We start from the raw sequence: 19,529 nt of genomic DNA on the forward strand, positions 1-19,529 counted from the left end.
GCCTGGCCATGCCGGGCCGAGAGTAAATAATAAATCTAACGAAATTGCGCTTTAAAACGCTATATGGTAAATAAATATTTACAGGCAGATTCTTTGGCGCATAGCCATGAAATTATGTAAAGTACATCAAATGATAAAATGAGTAAGAGCTAGTGAATTGTATAAGAAAAATATCCAAAGATTTTTCAGAGTAATAAGAAACGGAAGTCGCAAGCTATATTTCAGTGTTGTTTTTCCACCTGCTTGAAATAATGACCTAAATTTTATATTTTTAATTGGCAACAATCCTGTTTAATGAAAGAAAATGGGGTTTTCTCTCTCTCTCGTTTAAGAAATGTAATGGATGTGCAACCGATGAAGAACAATTAGGAAACGGTGACACCGATTTGTGCCTCAGTGGTATATCTGCGGACTTACAATGCCAAAAGTCACGTTTCAATGCCCATGGTGGAAAGACCCAGACAGCCCTTTGTGTAGCTTTGTTCTTAATTTCACAATAACAATTGTAACATTTTCTTATGGCAGTTAGCAACATCAAACGTATGGTTCTGGTCCTTGCAGTAAACATTTCTTGAGGCGGTTATCAAGTTCGCAGCACTAGATTTGGGAAGGTAGTTAAACAAGTAAAGTGTGATTTATATTGCTCGTCAAAGTAGCAGTACCATTCCCCCCGCAGTAGCACAACGGTAGATATCAGGTTTCGATACCCGTGGTGACCAGAGCACAGATAGCCAGCCAATTGTGTAGCTTTGTGCTTAATTCTTAAAATAAACAAATAAACAGTCATTAATCAAAGTATCCAAGTCATACTTGGTAATGAGTAACAAGATCACTCCTATTATGGTGCTTATTAATGTTACAAAGCTGGTTTTTGAGATAAACCTTCATTGAGTCAGTTATCATTTGGGTTGGGAATTGTCTGGTGGTGAACATTCATGGATTGTTAATACAAAGATTCACAATTTTATAATGCTTTATCTCTAATTTTTAACTTTTCCGTTTTTTATATAAAACTTTAAAATATTTTTTAGAGTTACATTTGTAGCTTAGTTAAAATTGAACTGCTCTTTTGGTTTAGTAGCAACAGATTTCTAAACCCTAATCAGTAATGCTTAATTATTTGATTAAGATGACGTGGTTTCCAACTAAGTAAGAACAGTTATAATACATGGTTTTCGGAAAGTCACCGTGCACTTATATATGTATATGATTACAAAACTGCACAGTGACTTTCCGAACACCCTGTATAACAGAAATGTATTTCCTGTTTAACTAGAGCTGAACTAGTTGTTCTAAGTTATGTAATTACAAAGAAACTATGTTTGAAACCACTGTAAAGAAAATACAATTAAGTGGTTAATGTTTCTTCAGAGGAACTTAGAAAGAAAAGGTGTGTTAATGTAGGGAAGTGGAATGCCATTTCCTAATTAGGAAGATGATAAGACTGAAACACAAAGGACAGAAAGAAATAGATAAACTTCTTGATTGGTACAAATATCAAGGAATGGGAGATTAAGGTATGTTTATAGCTTCTCAGGAAGATTAAGGTATATTTATAGCTTCTGATATTTATCTGCAACTCTAATTTTATTGCCCCTGTCCTTTTATATATTAATTAACCCTCTTACTTTGCAAAACGAAAGAGTTATCCCCACGTGTCATTATTAGCGCTGCCATATTTAGAGAAATGGTCACTAGATCGTTAGTTAATGCATTTCCTGTTTCTTGAAAAGTTCCTCTTGCTTCAGAAGAAGGGAGGTTCCCTGGTGAGACAATGGTAAGTCCACGAATTTACAACCCTAAAATCAGGGGTTCAATTCCCTTTCATGGCTTTGCTATGGGAAAAAACCTTTTAAACAAAATATCTGAGAAAAATTTAAGTTTGAATTCGAAGTTGTTTATAGAATGAAAATAGGAACTTTAAATTCGAGGTTTTGAATTTAAATTAATATATTGAAACTTAAATTATTAATAGATACTTAAGAGAGATATAACAATCAAACTTAAAAAGCAGTTAAAACAGAAGCAGAAAGAGTCTTAACTGTTTTGCAAAGAATGGATAAAAGTATGTTTACATTTACACTTATATCACATAATGCATATGATGAATTACTATTTGCATTTTTATGCTTGAAAACACTATGAATGTTATTTACAGCTCTATCTTTTAAAACTAGGTCCCCGATGGGACATCGATAAGTATGTGGATTTACAACGCTAAAGTTCGGGATTTGATTCCCATGGTGGATATAACAGCTAGCTCGATTTGGATTTTCTATAAAAGGACAAAAACTAGAAATTTACAAAGCAAAAATATGAGGTTCGATTGGACACGGAAGGTAACCTAATGTGGCTTTGTTCTAATACAAAGTTTAAAAACTTTAATAAAATACTTATTTGATAGGTACTACATTTTAGTATACAAAATTGGCATAAAAACCTACTTATGAAGTAATTTAAACAGGTGTAGCTAAAGAAACCTTCGTGTCTAGTTTTAGAACTTTATTCTAGATCGTTTGAAGTTGTTTTAAAGAACAACTCTTAAAATCACCTGTGTTGATTTGAATTTCGCGTACATCTACACGAGGGCTATCTGCGCTAGACGTCCTTAACTTAGCGGCGTAAAACTAGAGGGAAGGCAGCTAGTTATCACCATCCACCAACAACGCTTGAGCTACTGTCTTAACAATGAATAGCGGGATTAACCGTAACATGATGACGTTCTCACGGCTGAAAAGACGACCATGTTTGGTGTGACGGGGATTCGAACCTGCGACACTCGGATTGCGAGTCGAGCGATGTCGAGCCCACTAAGAAGTGAGGAAAATTGAATTTTAATGTTAGTAAAGCCTTTTCCTCTTAGTGACTTGTGTTATATGTATAGACAATCGGTATAAATTAATTTTAAGATGTATGCACATATAAGTTCTGTTGTTGACTAAATTGTGAAATGTATTTTTAACTCACATTTATTCCCCAATAGCACTGGTAAGTTTACACACCTTCAACGTTAACATCTAGGATTCGATTCCCCGCGATGGCTAGAGCTCAGATAGTCCTGTGTATGGTTTCGCGTTAAGACAAACAAAATTACATATTTATCTTTCGGTAATCTGACTACACACCCGTCATTCACTCTTTGAAGTCTGGTATCATAGGCAACAATTGGTTTGGTGTGCTAATTCATACAATACGTGCTGCTATGTAAAAGTTTATCATTTCCTGATTGTGGGTCTATATAAATTAAATACCTGATACGGTAAACAGGATAATGAGTTCTATAGTTTTATTTATTTTTTACTGTGATCTATGTTCTACGTTTCATGAAATTGAGTATTTCAGATACGGAAGTACGTAGTTTTTGACGACCATTGACGTATCATGATGTGTGAGAAATCTGGTTTTATAATCTTCTAAAAATCCTCATTTGGTAAATATTATAAACGCAATTTTTCATTACACTTATTTCAAAATGTTATGCAGACTTTAGCACGAAAATTTTTTCTTGAGACCTGACTGAATGTTGTATATTTTCATAGAATGACGTAACATTATTATACAACCTGTATTTTACAATGATAACTATAACGCAACCTATGAAGTCAACATATTACTTTGTATAGCTCGGTATTGTTAAGTCTGACATATTATCTAGTTTATGAAAGTAAATACAATTGAAACGTTTGTTTTAGTTTGTAATAAAGGGTATATGGAGCTAAAGTTTTCAAATTTTTTTGCAGCGTATTTTACCTTTAAAAACGAAACTTTCTTTATGCTCCAATTAAAGCTCGGCAGAAACAGCAGACAGCACGATGTGGCTTTGCTATAAGAAAAACACACACATTAAAGCTCTCTAAGTTTTGATAAGTCAGTTGAAATACTGTGTTAAAGCACTTGACTACTCTCAAATAAGGCCCTCAGTGGCTCAGCGGTATGTCTGCGGACTTATAACGCTAAAAACCGGGTTTCGATACCCGTGGTGGGCAGAGCACAGATAGCCCATTGTGCAGCTTTGTGCTCAATTCAAAATAACAATAATCTTCAAACAATAAATTACTGCGATTTATGTGTCATAATTTGTGGTAATGTATTGCTCAATGGGAACTTGGATAACGATTTGCTACAATGTCGTCTTCAAACGGCCTTGCATATATCTTGCTGATAAATGTGTGTGTGTGTGTGTTTTCTTTACAGCAAAACTACATTGGGCTATCTGCTGAGTCCACCGAGGGGATGATAGATGTGACTTTGATAGTCGTGACTCTAAAGCCACTAACGATAAGACGTTGATACCACGTGGCACGTGGCATGAAGTAATTGGTTTGTTTTGTTTTAAATTTCGCGCAAAGCTACACAAGGGCTATCTAAGCTAATTTTGCAATACAAGACTAGAGGGAAGGCAAATAGTCATCACTTCCCATTGCCAACGCTTGGGATACTCTTTTACCAATTAATAGTGAGATTGACCGTCACATTAACGCCCCACGGCTGAAAGAGCGAGCATGCTTGGTGTGACGGGAATTCGAACCCGCGATCCTCAGATTACGAGTCGAGTGCCTTAATCACTTGGCCATGCCGGGTCACATGAAGTAATTCCAGAGAACTGAAATCGAGAATGACATAGGCTTATCAAATTCATGAGCACCGAATACTGTTTTTACATTTCGACACGGAGAAAAAAAAAAGTAAACAAGACGATAAAGAATAAACTTAACGTACTTAGAAACGGTCGAGAACCATGAATTCTGGGAGTTACAGACTGGGTTGGGTTCGCTAATTGTTTACTCCACGCCCGGTCTTTTCATTATATATTGTTTAGAAGCGAAAACAATGTATTCCTTTCTCATTAACTGATGTGGATATTTCCAAGTCTTAATTTTGTTCGGTATACTCCTACAGTGTTGTATGAATAATATTGACAATATTGGGGATGGTAAAATTGTCCAACATTGAATCTGAACAGGATATTTGTTATAGTGTTATAGTGATGTTAAGTCAGGATGGAATGGTAAAATTATCCAACATTGAAAGTCATAAGTCAGGATGGAATAGTAAAATTATCCAACATTGCTTCTGAACAGGATATTTTCTATAGTGATGTTAAGTCAGGATGGAATGGTAAAATTATCAAAGCGTTCAGAGTGCGTTTGTTGCGGTTACGGATTGAGAACCGTGAAATCTTGGGCTTACAGACTGGATAAGTTAGCCACGCCCGGTCTTTTCATTATTTCTTGTTTAGGAGTGAAAAAAATATTTCTTGATGATTAACTGATGTAGCGATTTCTAGATATAATTCTCGGTATACTCCTATAGCGTTGTATGAATAATGGTTTCTAGCTCAAAGTAAATTAGAAACATTGCAATCATTTGAAATATTCTAGTAAAACCACTCTTAAATATTATTAATTGTCAAATGTTAGCGATTTAAAAAACACAGTTGCAAGTACAGTTTTTATTAGATAATTTATCAGTAACCAGTTAATCTAATATTTCCTTACAGATTGCTATTAATAAAAATTGAGTAACATTCGTTCTTGTCAATAATGAATTCCGAGAAAAAACATTATCCCAAGAGATAATTTAATTTTCACAAAAGAATAAAATTTATAAGAACTACCAAGTGGAAATTCATACTTCAAAATAATTGCCCCCTGCCGAATATAACGTTCAACCAATACATAATCACTTTGCTTGATCTATCATAACACACATACAACAACTTTCAACACAATTTTTACATAAATCGTGATTCTGTTTTTTTCGTGAATAATTTGTTTGTTTGAATTTAAACATAGAACTATATAGTGGTCTATCAATACTGTGACTACCACGGGTATCGACACCCGGTTTATAGCGTTTTAAGTCCATACCGCTGTGCCACTAGGGTTCCCCCGCTAGTTCAACGGTAAGTCTACGGATTTACAACACTAAAATCATGGGTTCGATTCCCATAGGTGGGCTCAGCAGATGGCCCGATGCGGCTTTGCTATAAGAAAACACACACGCCACTGGAGGGCTCCTGAATGGTTGTTTACTGGAAGCTCAGGTAGTGCTGATCCACCTTTAGATGCTTGTAATGATTCTTATTTCTAAGTCTGCTTCTTCCCTTAGTGGATCAGCGGTAAGTTTTCGGTCTTACAACGTTAAAATACGGTCTTCGATTTTCCGTTGGTGGACAGAATGCAGATAGCCGATTGTGTGGCTTTGCACTGACACATCAACCGTTTTTTTTCTTATAATTTATATCGACAGCTTATATAAAATCATCAGTGAGAGCTTTTTCATTCAATTATTTGAAACATTGGTTTATATGGATGAATTTATAAAATAACTTTGGAAAAAAGAAAAATGGTACAAAGGAAATTAAAGATGGTGGTCTAATGTATCATAGAAATATAGCAGTATGAAGTTAGTGATTGGTAAAATTCTTAGTAAACTGTTTTATTCAGACGCGTGTGTGGGGCCTGGCATGGCTTAGCGCGTTATGGCGTGCGCTTCATAATCTGAGGGTCGCGGGTTCGCGCCCGAGTCGTCCCAAACATGCTCGCCCTCCCAGCCGTGGGGCGTTATAATGTGACGGTCAATCCCACTTTTCGTTGGTAAAAGAGTAGCCCAAGAGTTGGCGGTGGGTGGTGATGACTAGCTGCCTTTCCTCTAGTCTTACACTGCTAAATTAGGGACGGCTAGCACAGATAGCCCTCGAGTAGCTTTGTGCGAAATTCTAAAACAAAACAAAAACAAACAGACGCGTGTGACAAGTCACTATACATTACATTTCTTTTTTTCAGTAATGCACAGGTTTGGTGTTAATTAAAACTAGAACTGATGTTCATAAATTATGTTGCGTGTTACAGACGGATTAATGAGTGATAATATTTTTTTTGTTACCTATTACGGAATTTTTTACGTTGGTGCAACTAGATAATTGCACTAGTTAAAGGATATTACAAACAGTTCGAACAAATGACTTAGTTTTCTAGATGACAAAATTGTTTATCTGCTTGCAAATTTTATCAAAATGAAAAATAGATAGTGGTTGTTGTTGTTTTGAATTAGGCACAAAGCTACAGAATGGACTATCTCTGCTCCGCCCACCACGGATATCGAAACCCGGTTTTTAGCGTTGTAAGTCCGTAGACATACCGCTGAGCCACTGGGGGGAAAGATATTGGCAGGAGTCAATAATTTGTGAAATTCTTTCACAAACACGAATTTCAGTTGTTAGATGTTTATCTATTCTTTTTTTTTTGTTTCAATACAAAGGCGTCACAAGACACTGGCATACGGCATCTAGCATCGCCTCTGGATTAATGACAGCTACTAGTAGACACTAAAATCGTCCAAAAAGAGCGTTCGGACGAAAAGGCTACCGTGAAATTTCTTTGTTATAATTGCGTTATTATTGTCTTTCATAGCACTGATAATTTTTATTCATGTCCAACAAACTGGTGCATATATTTATATACGTATATAATACGAATAAACGTTATGAATTGAAAGTGAATTTTACACCATCAACATATTATGAAATTCAAATAATTCAAAATGTTAACTTAAAAATATCATGTATTCTATTGTGAGATTATATAACTGAAAGTTTAACACTTGTATTATAAATACTATTTATAAAACTTTATTAATTATATGATTATTATGGAAACTAAAAAAATGATAAATAATCATAAAGTCGGAGATATTTTATTATACTTTTCTTGTTCCAGTAAAAATGGTGTCATTTTATATCTGTTATTGAGCAATGACATGACGTAAACACAGTCTAATTATGCCACTTTTAGCTAAAGCAGATACAACTGGACATAGATAGCAAAGTAATGTGGTTTTCTAGAGGTGTTTAAATTGCAACGTAACTAAATTTACAGTTCCTTCAAAGTACTCGAAAATAAACTTTAAAACTAAATATTTAGAATAAAATGCACCAATGGAAACAATTGTGATTTCAATTGCATTTTATGTCCCGAGAATTGGAAGTTGAAATTAAAAGTTCACTGATGTTTTGTTTTTTTATCCAGCAGGTGTTGGTATTCTTTGATTAACCTAATTGTTGAGAACGACCTTTAGTATGTAAATTACTTTGACATTCATCCTGTAATCGAGAAACAAAGTCACGTGAGTGTCGTAAAACTGTTACTGACAAAGACAAGCTTTATATATGTATACGTTGTCCTTGACCGAAGTTAGTAACACGTTAGACCCATCTATCTAGACTCCTACTTTAAGCCTATAATGACATTGAAAATGAGTACAAAGCTTCAGTTAAAGCTTGTACTGTTGACGTTGTAACTAACCGCCTCTAATGTCCCAAGAAGAAGTTGCAGTAGAGTCTAGTGACTAGACGAACAACCAATCACAACCATCTCTGTTGCTGAAGGATTTTGTACTGGTAGAGAATGTCTATATTCTATAAGAAACACATCTACACCGTTAAAAGACTAAACCGAAAGTGTCACCAGTGTATAAAAGAATAATTTAATTAAAGTTATGGTCACCAAACAGAATGTTCCTAAATGTTTATATAATGTACAAAAGCAATAAAACATTTAATATGTCAAAAAATCATCAGATTTACATGAAATAAAATCCAGAAACTCTTGTACATTTTTTTTATATTGTCATAACGAATTAAACAAAAACTACTGAAATTTATAACAATTTCTTCGTTGTTAGTAACTAGATATTAAATTTATTGAAAAATGTTAAGGTCTAAAGGAAATATCAATTGAAAATTTTGTCTGATGAGATTGTTATATTGTCTCTATCCTAGACATGTAAAAAAAAAAAAAAGACGAGTCACGTTTTTATAGCTCGTTCAAGTAGTTTAGAAATTAATTTGAATCAGAGAACAAGTAACTCCTAATCAAGAGGCCATTATTCACGTTGGAGCTTCACTAAACTAGGTTTATGGGACATCAATGAAAATAAATCAAACTAAATACCTAAATTTTCTTTAAGCTATTTAATGCATAAAGCAATACAACAAAAAATCTGTAAGCCTTGGAGAAGAAAAAATAATATATGGAGATAAAAAACTTTAACGTTTCTTTTTCACTGTTTAAGTACAAAACACAAGCTGTTAAAACTTTACACATAAGTGAAAACTAACTGATGCAAAAGTTTAATAAAAACAGAGACATTTCATTTTGAGCTCTGGCGGCCAGTTTCCTGACTCTGAGAAAGTCGTGGTCCACTTGACAGTATAACATCAACACTAATCGTTAACACAAATTATAAGTAGTACATGTTCTCATCCATGAAAGATAGTATCTCAATAGGTTTAATCTATTTATAAATTTCTTTTAAAAAAAGCTACTTTTAGATAGCTAATGTTACCGACAATTTTCTTTTTAGTCTTGTAACAAAGTACGAAACTAAACTTAATTTTTCTGAGAAAAAAGTTTAGTTATTTCTTCCGGTAATATAATGATGCATTATATGTAATATTATATGAAAAGAAGCATTTGAGGTGAATTATTTAGTAATTTCACTTCTATGAATTTCAAAACTTATAAACATAAATTTTTTGAATTGTGACTTTTTTCCTGTTTTTTTTACTATTCGTTTTTTTCTTATTCTTTTGTCATTCAAAATGGCTAATTTGATTAATACGTATCGTAATTGAAATCAAAAATAATAAAAATATATAATTATATCTATTTATGAAGAAAACAAATTAATAAAGATTTTTGTCTTTGTAACGCGCACTACGCTAGTACAGTGGTAAATCTACGGATTTACAATACTAAAATCAGCGGTTCGAATCCCCTCGGTGTGCTTAGCAGATGACCCGATGTGACTTTGCTATAAGAAAAACAGAGAACTTTGTAGCGTAAAGCTGCGCAATGGTATATCTGTGCTCAGCATACTCCAGGGAATCAAATATCAAATTTTAGCATTGTAAATCTTACTGCTGACCGATGAAACTCAAAGTAAAATGCCACGTCAACATTTAATATTTATCGTATTTTAAAACCCTCTTCTAGGTCACCATCTAGTAACTTCAAAATATAATGAATTGATATTTTATAAATACAAGAACTCATAATCCTGTGCTCAAAAATTAAAATTAATCATTCTCATACGGGATCTAAAGTACATAAATGAAATGATCGATCAGAAGTTATTGGTTAAATTACAAGAGCTTCTTGGTTACATTTGTAATTGGTAGTGGAAATTATGAATTTTTCAACATTCTGATAGATATTTATGCCTTTATTTGCACAGAATTACGATACACAAGCTATCGAAAATTTGTTTCTGTTTCATGCACCGCTTTTTCGTTGAAAAAATTTCTGAATGTCGTTTTTAATGATTTTTGAAATATAAATTAAAATGTGAAAAACTAATTTTTAAAGAGAAAAAGGGAAAATATTTTCCTTTCTAAATAAAATTTTAATTAAATTATCTTTATTTAAATAAAAAAATATAATTATTTACTAATTACTATAATATTCAACACCACACTGTGATCATAGTCAAACTTTCATTACTTAGTTACTTGCGCTCATAATCAGCAGATAAAATGTACTCGGAATGCTCGTTATAATTTTATTTTGTGTGCTATTCTGTGATATTTGTCCCCTGCTAGTACAGCGTTAAGTTTACGAATTTACAATGCTAAAACCAGGGTTTCTCTTCCCCTTGGTGGACTCAGCAGATAGCCCTATAGGGCTTTGCTATATGAAAACACACACACTGTGATATTTAGCATTCATAATGTCATTAAATTTTACGCATATTATGAGAGTAAATAATTGTGCTAAAAATAAGATTTTGGTGCAATATATTTTAGCCAATCAAATCTTAGTTTGGTTGGCCTTTTAACCTATAAAATTAGTTATGTTAATTTTTAAATCCATCTCATGTGGCAAAGGTAAAGGTAAAAATATTATTTTATGCCCAAAAATTCAATATAGAATATAGACTGCTTATCTTTAATTTTACATCTTTCTTTTTTCAACTGTTTCTGTGTAATGATTGCGTTATTGTTACTAGTTGCTAAACTCAATTACCTCGTTTTATCGGCACGTAAGGGTACTTATTAACACGGCCCGGCATGGCCTAGCGCGTAAGGCGTGCGACTCGTAATCCGAGGGTCGCGGGTTCGCGCCCGCGTTACGCTAAACATGCTTGCCCTCCCAGCCGTGGGGGTGTATAATGTGACGGTCAATCCCACTATTCGTTGGTAAAGAGTAGCCCAAGAGTTGGCGGTGGTGGTGATGACTAGCTGCCTTCCCTCTAGTCTTACACTGCTAAATTAGGGACGGCTAGCACAGATAGCCCTCGAGTAGTTTGTGCGAAATTCCCAAACAAACTTATTAACATGTAACTTTGCTCTATTCATTATTTGTAACAATCAATGTCAATAAAAGTTTGTCGGGTGAAGTGGATTTGATTTTGGTGTTCTTCAGAACAAGATTTACAATTAGCTATCTGTGCTTTGACTAACCAACGTATCGAAACCTGGTTTTAGCTTCGCAAGCCTATCGACTTACTACTAAGCCATTGAGAGGCCGAGATAAGAGGGTATTAACCCTTTTATGTCAGTTCTTATACTACTTACATATCTTAAAGAGGAAGATTTCGTCTATTAAAAGTATACAGAGCTCATGCGTTACGTGTCGTTTGTCCTATTAACATATATCTTTAATTTACGTTGCTATACATTTATAATTATTTTGCTTAAAAATTTAATACCTGAAACGTCTATGCCTGCAAGAATTGTTATAATTTGTAATACAATTACTGTAATTTTTCTGCAATGTTTGTACCTATATTGTGAGTTTTTACTTGCCAGTTTTGGTTATTATTAATTTATTTGAAAACAGAGCACAGTAAGCTAATTATTGCTAACAGTCCTTTAAATATTTAACTATGTCAGTTGGAAGACTAACTAAGCTGTTTTATGGATGTACGTATGTATAGGGTGTACTAAAATGCATATATATAAAAAAAAGGTGAATAACTTGTATTATTTACAGGGGCGTAGATCCTGGGGGATGGGGATACATTCCCCCCTTCATTTTAGGTTGGGGGTATGGTGCATACAGTTTGGTCTGTTGAATTGTTTTATTGCATCAAAGGCCTACAAATTGTGTGTTTGTTCTTGTGATTCTCGTGTTCTTACCAATCGAATTACATAATTAGGTCTAGATGTAGGCTTTTTCAGTAGCCGAAATGTACATCTTTAATATAGGCGTGCTTCTAAGCTTTTCGATCTAAGCGATAGTTCGTAAGTATCAATCAGTAGGCCTAAGTATACATGCAAGTATCGTGGCAACAAGATTACTCTGTAACTGCATGTTTACAGCTTTCAGGTTCACGTAATCAGAGATTACCAATTTGTAAATTGAACAGTCCACATAAGTGGTTGCAAAAATCATCCCCCTTCGGGTGTAAAAAATCTATGCCCCTGATTATTTGAGATAACAACAAAATGTCTTCTAGAAACAGTTTAATTTTATTTAATTGGTAAACTTCTGTATGTTTTTCATCGTTATTTACAATCAATCTAATTGTATGTTTAATTTCTGAGAGCAAATTCTCCAAAACACTTATAGGGATGAATACGAAGTTTCAGTTCCTTAGATCCATTCGTTTGTTATGGTAGACTTTCTGTTTCCATAGGGGCTAGTCCCACAGTGGCACAGCGGTATGTGCTAAATTAAAACAAAACCAAAACCAAAGGGGTTAAATCGGTGGAACACTCCAAGAGTTGTCTTTTAATCAAAAACAGGGTCAGTTCTGAAATCTGTGGTAAAACACATTCATAAATAATAATGATAAATAATGTAAATGATACAAAATAATAATTAACTAAAATGAAGCTTACAAATCTTAAGAATATATTTTGTTTTGAATTTTGTTGTTACCTCAAATAATTAAAAGCTACCCAATTTGTTGTTGGTGTATTCATTCTGGGACACCCTATACATAGAATGACATAAATGATCGTTAATTAGCTAAACGAATTTTGTACTTGCGTTATGTTTACCGCTAATAAGTAATTCTTCACATATTTCTTGAAAATGACCCACAATTTTGTGAGCAAAATTTATACGTTAACCACTGTTTTGACATTTGAAGGTTACAGCATTATGTCAATGACAATAAAAACTGTCATGGTCAAGAGACCCTTAAAAATTAAAATAAACACAACAGTGTTAGTCGATATTTTGTTAATAACTGTGTAACTTAAGCCTACTTAGTTCGCATAACAAGGGGAAACACAGTTGAATTGAAAAATCAGTATTATATCTCTTACAATACTTATGTTAAAACAATATTACGCAACAATTACGTTTAAACAATAAAGATTAAATATTTACACTGTTCTCTGACATTGTATCTTGTTTAGACACATATAACTGAGTTATTATTGTTTGAACAGCAAAACGAAAAATAAAGTTTCGTTATATATCATCATCTACAAATTTAGATGTTCACCAAAAGTGCTTGACGAAGTTCAAATTGGCAAAACATCGCACCCATCACCTCACAGTCATATATAGATACAAGGATAATCTACACGTTTACTACATATGAAATACAGTTCTATATGTATTCAAAAATTATAAAAAACAAGAAACAGAACTTCGCCTGTTGTTTTTTTGTTGTTGTTGGTTTGTTTTTTGTATCGGAACAATCATTCTCAAAGAAGGTCAATGTTGTATTTCATAATGAGCAAACGGACTTATAACCACACCTGGAGCATTCATAACAAATACAAACAAAATATGTAATGGGGACAAACTTGTCATCTGTTAACTTTGATTTTTGTAACCGTTTTAAATAGTCAAATACTTATACATGTAGGATTCTTTCGGGATTTGAGAAGCTTTTAAAAATCATTGTGCTTTTAGAATATGATTCAATACATTGTCCCCCTGAAAACTTGGATACCCGAAGCAGTAGGTCAGTACCAAAAATAAATAATAATAATAAAATAAATAATATAAAATTATATATTCAAACATCTAAGCACGCCCTCTACACGTTCCGACACTCAGCTACACAACCCCTTTCAAACATGTGGTCAGCTTCCAGTCAGTTACCTCCTTCTTTCTTTGTGAACCTGACGTTGTTCGCTCCTCTACGTAAAAAAAAAAAAAAAAAAATCTCAACCCAAACGAGCCGTTTTACATATATATTTTTCTCTACAAGTGGGTTTTCTTGACATCACTGATTAGGTCAGTACTTATTTATTAACCATCCCTCAGAGATAAAACCTTTTGCCTCTGGTTGCCGCAAGGGCAGGTTGCTTACGACAAGACGGAGAGCCTTAAATCGAAAGAGTTGGGTTTAAATATAACCCAATTTTAGATATGTTACTGCGGTATGCCATACCATTACAAAATCCATAGATCGCCGTTTAAAATTAGAAGTCATAAATCTAAACACTGAGCGAATTTACATGCCACTGAATATAGAGGTCATCGTAACTAAAATATCGTAACTCTTAACATATTTTAGTATATATTTAAGTGTGCAAGTACTATTACATACAGCCTAAACAATTTTGTTCCCATTACTATGGGAAGCTATCACACTACTTGCGAACCCCAGTTTATATAGAAAGTGAATTGGGAGTTGGCAAGGCAAACTGAATACGCAGGTTGAAGACATACCTAGAATACACGGTTAGATATTTCAATGTAATAATTTGTTGGAAGTAACTATATCTTGTACATGTAAAATATAGAACGAAGTAAGGCCTTAATACCCAATAATTTACTAAATGGCTTTGGGTGGTGTATTTCTGGGATATAATTAGTGCAAATTAACATTTAATAACAAGAGTATTAGAAGCGTCAACCTAATATGAAAGATAACATTTACGAATTAACAAAAACAAAAATTAAACACTTGACAATTCATCACTGTATTTTATCTCTATTGCTTAAGCCTTTCTCTTCGTCTCAGAATATGAACCCGAAGGTCGCATGACTGGTCTCGCTAGGTATCTATTTTTCTCAATCTCTAACAGTCTTGTGTTGCTTTGTGATATAAATAATGCTTTTAGAAGGAGGGGCAAAAGTATAAAAAATACAGCTACACCAAGAGATTGTTTTTGTGTCTGCTTTGATCTTTTTGCGTAGGATAACAATGAACCTGGCGGTAGAGGGATATAAAAATGTAAGCCAGTTTTCACTAGAGTTGGCGAATAAGCCAACTAAACAAACATGATTTGTTTACGTCCCCCTCCGCACTTAGATTGGTGCCTGTGTCTTTTTTTTATAATTAGGTAGCAGACTATTTGTATGGTGTTCATTTTGTTATGTGATATATCTTCTTTTTTTATACAATAAAAATATTGACATTTTGGAATAAACAGCCTTCTTGTCTTCTAGTTTTAAATCAACTTTTAGGCCAAGTAATGAACTGTACGATTAGAAAATAAAAAGTAAATGCCTTTTGTCTGCTTTAGTGTTTCCAAAGTTTTAAATGAAAACCGATAATGCTTTTGCTGGGCAAATATAATCCCATGCTAAGCTTTTACTTAAGCAGTATACGTGTATTACTAAATGTGGAAAAAGAATAAATGGGCAAAAAATGTTTCATTCGTACTGATAGCATTCATCTGACAATTTAACACTACAAAAATATAGTGAACTCTTTTTATTGTTATTGTTATTTCGCATCGGAACAATCATTCTCAAATAAGGCCAATGGTCTAAATTAACTTCTCCAATTTTACTATTTTATTCTAATAATGCAATACCAAGTTGGATTTGGTACATTCTCACTTGTATTTAACAGTTTTAGTCATTGGTCAATATTTTCGATGAAGTAATAACATTTATGGTGAGGTGACAAACATATCGCAGAAGACAAATAATCAGTCAACACATTTTATAACTTTATAGTACCTGTACCATATGTAGAGTTTTGATTCTCCAACTTATTTCATTTTTATCTTACCACAAAGATATGAGGAAAAGAGAAAGAGAGAAGTACATTTCTCCAATACACAGCTGCTATTTACATTTTAAGCAACTCCTATTTGAGATTGAGTTTCTTTAATGTCCTGTCTATTCGTAGTGAGCATTTAGTATGTTATGGTAGGGTTAAACAAAGTGTGGTGTTTAACTTGTAAGATCCTCCTACAATTGTTTGAACAATAAAACAAAAAATAAGGTTTCTTTATATATCATCAACATCTACAAATTTAGATGTTCACCAAAAGTGCTTGACGAAGTTCAAATTGGCAAAACATCGCACCCATCACCTCACAGTCGTATAGTTACAAGGATAATCTACACGTTTACTACACAGTAAACTAAATTTCTATATGTATTCAAAAATTATAAAAAATCAACAACCAGAACTACCGAATAAAAATTTGATTGTTGATATGATATTCTCAAAAGAAACTTATTTCTTCTAATTTCATCAGTTTGTTTGTTTGTTTTAGAATTTCGCGCAAAGCAACACAAGACCTATTTAGCAGTGTAAGACTAGAGGGAAGACAGCTAGTCATCACCACCCACCTCTAACTCTTGGGCTATTCTTTTACCAACAAATAGTGGGATTGATTGTGACATTATAACGACCCCACGGCTGAAAGGACGACCATGTGTGGTGTGACGAGGATTCGAACCCGCGACCTTCGGATTACGAGTCGAGTGCCTTAATCACAAGAAATTCGAATGAGATATTTTTACAGACCAGTTCTCGGTTTCTCTAAAAACGAAAATGAAATACAGAGACCGGTTGTAATGTAATACACGAAAAATAGGCTTAATTAATTTAAAAAAAAAAACAGTGTATGCTTGCTTTAAACTCCAGGCAGTCACTTGTACTGGGACTGAGATGTTCTTTTTCCAAAATGCACTCCACGAAAAATTCTATCAGATGTACTCAGTTAAATTAACGTTACTTAAATGAGACAGTAAAGTCAGACTTACTCGGATTGGCTAGATTATTACGTATTATGATTTATTTCGGACTAGTCGCCGATTTATTACATTATGTACGTTACGTATTACTATTTCAAATGACCGGACAGTTTAATTTAGAAGTTAATTAATTCTTAATATGTATCAAATTTGTGGTATTTACCAACAAAATTAATACATACAATTTTTTTTCAACACCAATATATTTTAATAAAAGTAATCCTCTTTATAGTAACAATTATTACAATTAGTTATTACACCTGATGGTTTATACAAAAGTTTACAAACTTTCAGACAATACTGAATCTTATATCCAGTCTAGAACTAAATATTTTATCGACCATCCAGGTACAGGACGTAAAAATTAATTCTGAATTTATAACGTCACACTTCAATTAAGCTTGAATGGCCTCAGACGGCTTACTTTTTTTAATGCCCTCGTAGAAAATTCTAACGTCAGAAGTATTTCACTGAGGTTGAACGGTTGGTAATGTTCGAAATCTATAAATGTTCCTGGTCAAATTCAGTAGCCTTTCGATTAATAGGTGTTAATGACAATTATAGTTTCCTAGGCCTATAGCATACTGACTGTAGCGGACCAACATTACTAATTCTCTTCGTCTCTTGGCGCGCCGGTTTTCATATACCAATAACGCGAGTTTGTAGACTTTTCAAGAACAATCCAACGCAAACAAATATTGTTGATTCTCACTTTCAGCATAATTCTCTACAAGTTTTGAGAATGGGCAGGATTTGCGCGATGCACAGTCAAGAATATACGTCATAGGCAAAAACGAAAACTATACAGAAACAAGTAGAGGCATTAAAAGAAACCTTTAAGGGTAAATCTGTTATTATAAGCGCTATGCAAGTGTCTGATCAATCTTATTTAAACATCACCAGCTGTTGGAGGATATTACTGTCTCTATTCATGCAAAAATGTAGTTGTGCAGCCATAACTCTAACGAGTAACTAGGTGTTATCTCAAGAGAATGATAAAGAACAAAGATAGCTAGAACGAAGGCAACTTAATTACTTCCTTGACAACGTATTGTATGAAAATCACACCTACCAGAATAACTAAATAATTATGAAAAAATACTATATTAAAAACTAAACTGATTAAATAGCTTGTGATGTTACAACATACACGTTGACGAAAAATTTTGCCGTTTTAAAGGTGTCTAACATTATTCACAGTTAATTATGTAACTTACTGAGACACTATAATCATACAGTGGATTTCTTGTTATTTCTTAGTCTGGGTAAAATCTCGAAGGCTATCTGCGCTAGCCATCCGTAATTCTGAGACGATAAACTAAATAAAGGACCACTAATCAACAAAACCCACTGCCATCTCGTGGTCTACTGTGTTGAAAATGAGATTTGACAGTCGTTTTTATAACGCACCCACAGCCCAAAATGTGAAGCATAATTCTAGTTTTAGATTAACGGGCGTAAACTTTGAATCTGCAGTTCGACACATTCACTACTGGGTTGCAGTTAACTTTTAAACGGTGGAAGATTTTCAATTGTGGTGATACAAATCTCTTCAGCAAAACTAAAATGAACATCCACTGTATTTCATCAGCCACTCTTTGCTCTGTCGATGGCTCTGCCGGTGGTTCAACGGTAATGTTGCTAAAAATAGGGTTTCGGCATTCACAGTTGGAATAATACAAATATCCCATTGTGTAACATCCAGCTCAAACAACCAACAAACTTACCCGATGACGTACAGTATGGATAATACAGGAAACAGCCCTTCACGATAGGTTTTCATAATTTGTTAACATCTCTATCAAAATGTTGTAAAGAGAAATAACAGTAATTGGTCAGTAAATAGTAATATCAAGAAAAGTGAAATATAAAAAAAACAAATATTTATACGCGGAAACAAGATTATTTACCAAAACTATCATGATGTGTTTTGTTTTAATTCTCTTTCTCACAGTCACGATCTGGCCTTGAATGTCTCCTCCCAAGCTACAAAAAATCGGTAGGTGTGAGTTAATCTCTTCTGCGAAAGTAATGATTTTACATTATAACAGAAGTTGTTTTTAAGTATTCTGAATTTTCCACAGTTACTATCCACTTAAGGACTACACGCATAATAATGAATGTTGGCGTAGTATGCTAATTGTCGTTACTATTTAGTATAGTCAAAAGTAAAGCTATCTGAATAATCTTACTAGGTTCAAATAAGCACTTTCAGTTGTAATTATTAATGTTAAGTATTATTTTAGAAAATACTTTGTTACCACGATGCAAAGTTTGTAAACGACCAAAAAACACGCTTTTTTCTAAAAATGTGTATTTACTCTCGTTAGAAAACTGTTTCAAACCTTAGACACGTTCACGCTCTGGTGAGAACTGATCAAAATATAGCAACAATAATAGTTAATAAAATATACTCATTTTCCTTCGCTGTATGTGATTTAAATCATTAAAAATTGGTAACTGACGTAATTATTGTTATTTTAGAATTTATTTAGGCTTTTGATCTTAGCACACTTACAGTTAAGACAGAAAGTGTTCGTACCCATGCGTCTCGAGTAATTTTTTGCTCATAACTTAAAAAGTATCACTATTAGGCTAATAGAAGTATATGTTTTT

Source organism: Tachypleus tridentatus, chromosome 13, assembly GCF_004210375.1.
Source record: "Tachypleus tridentatus isolate NWPU-2018 chromosome 13, ASM421037v1, whole genome shotgun sequence".
NCBI lineage: Eukaryota > Metazoa > Arthropoda > Merostomata > Xiphosura > Limulidae > Tachypleus > Tachypleus tridentatus.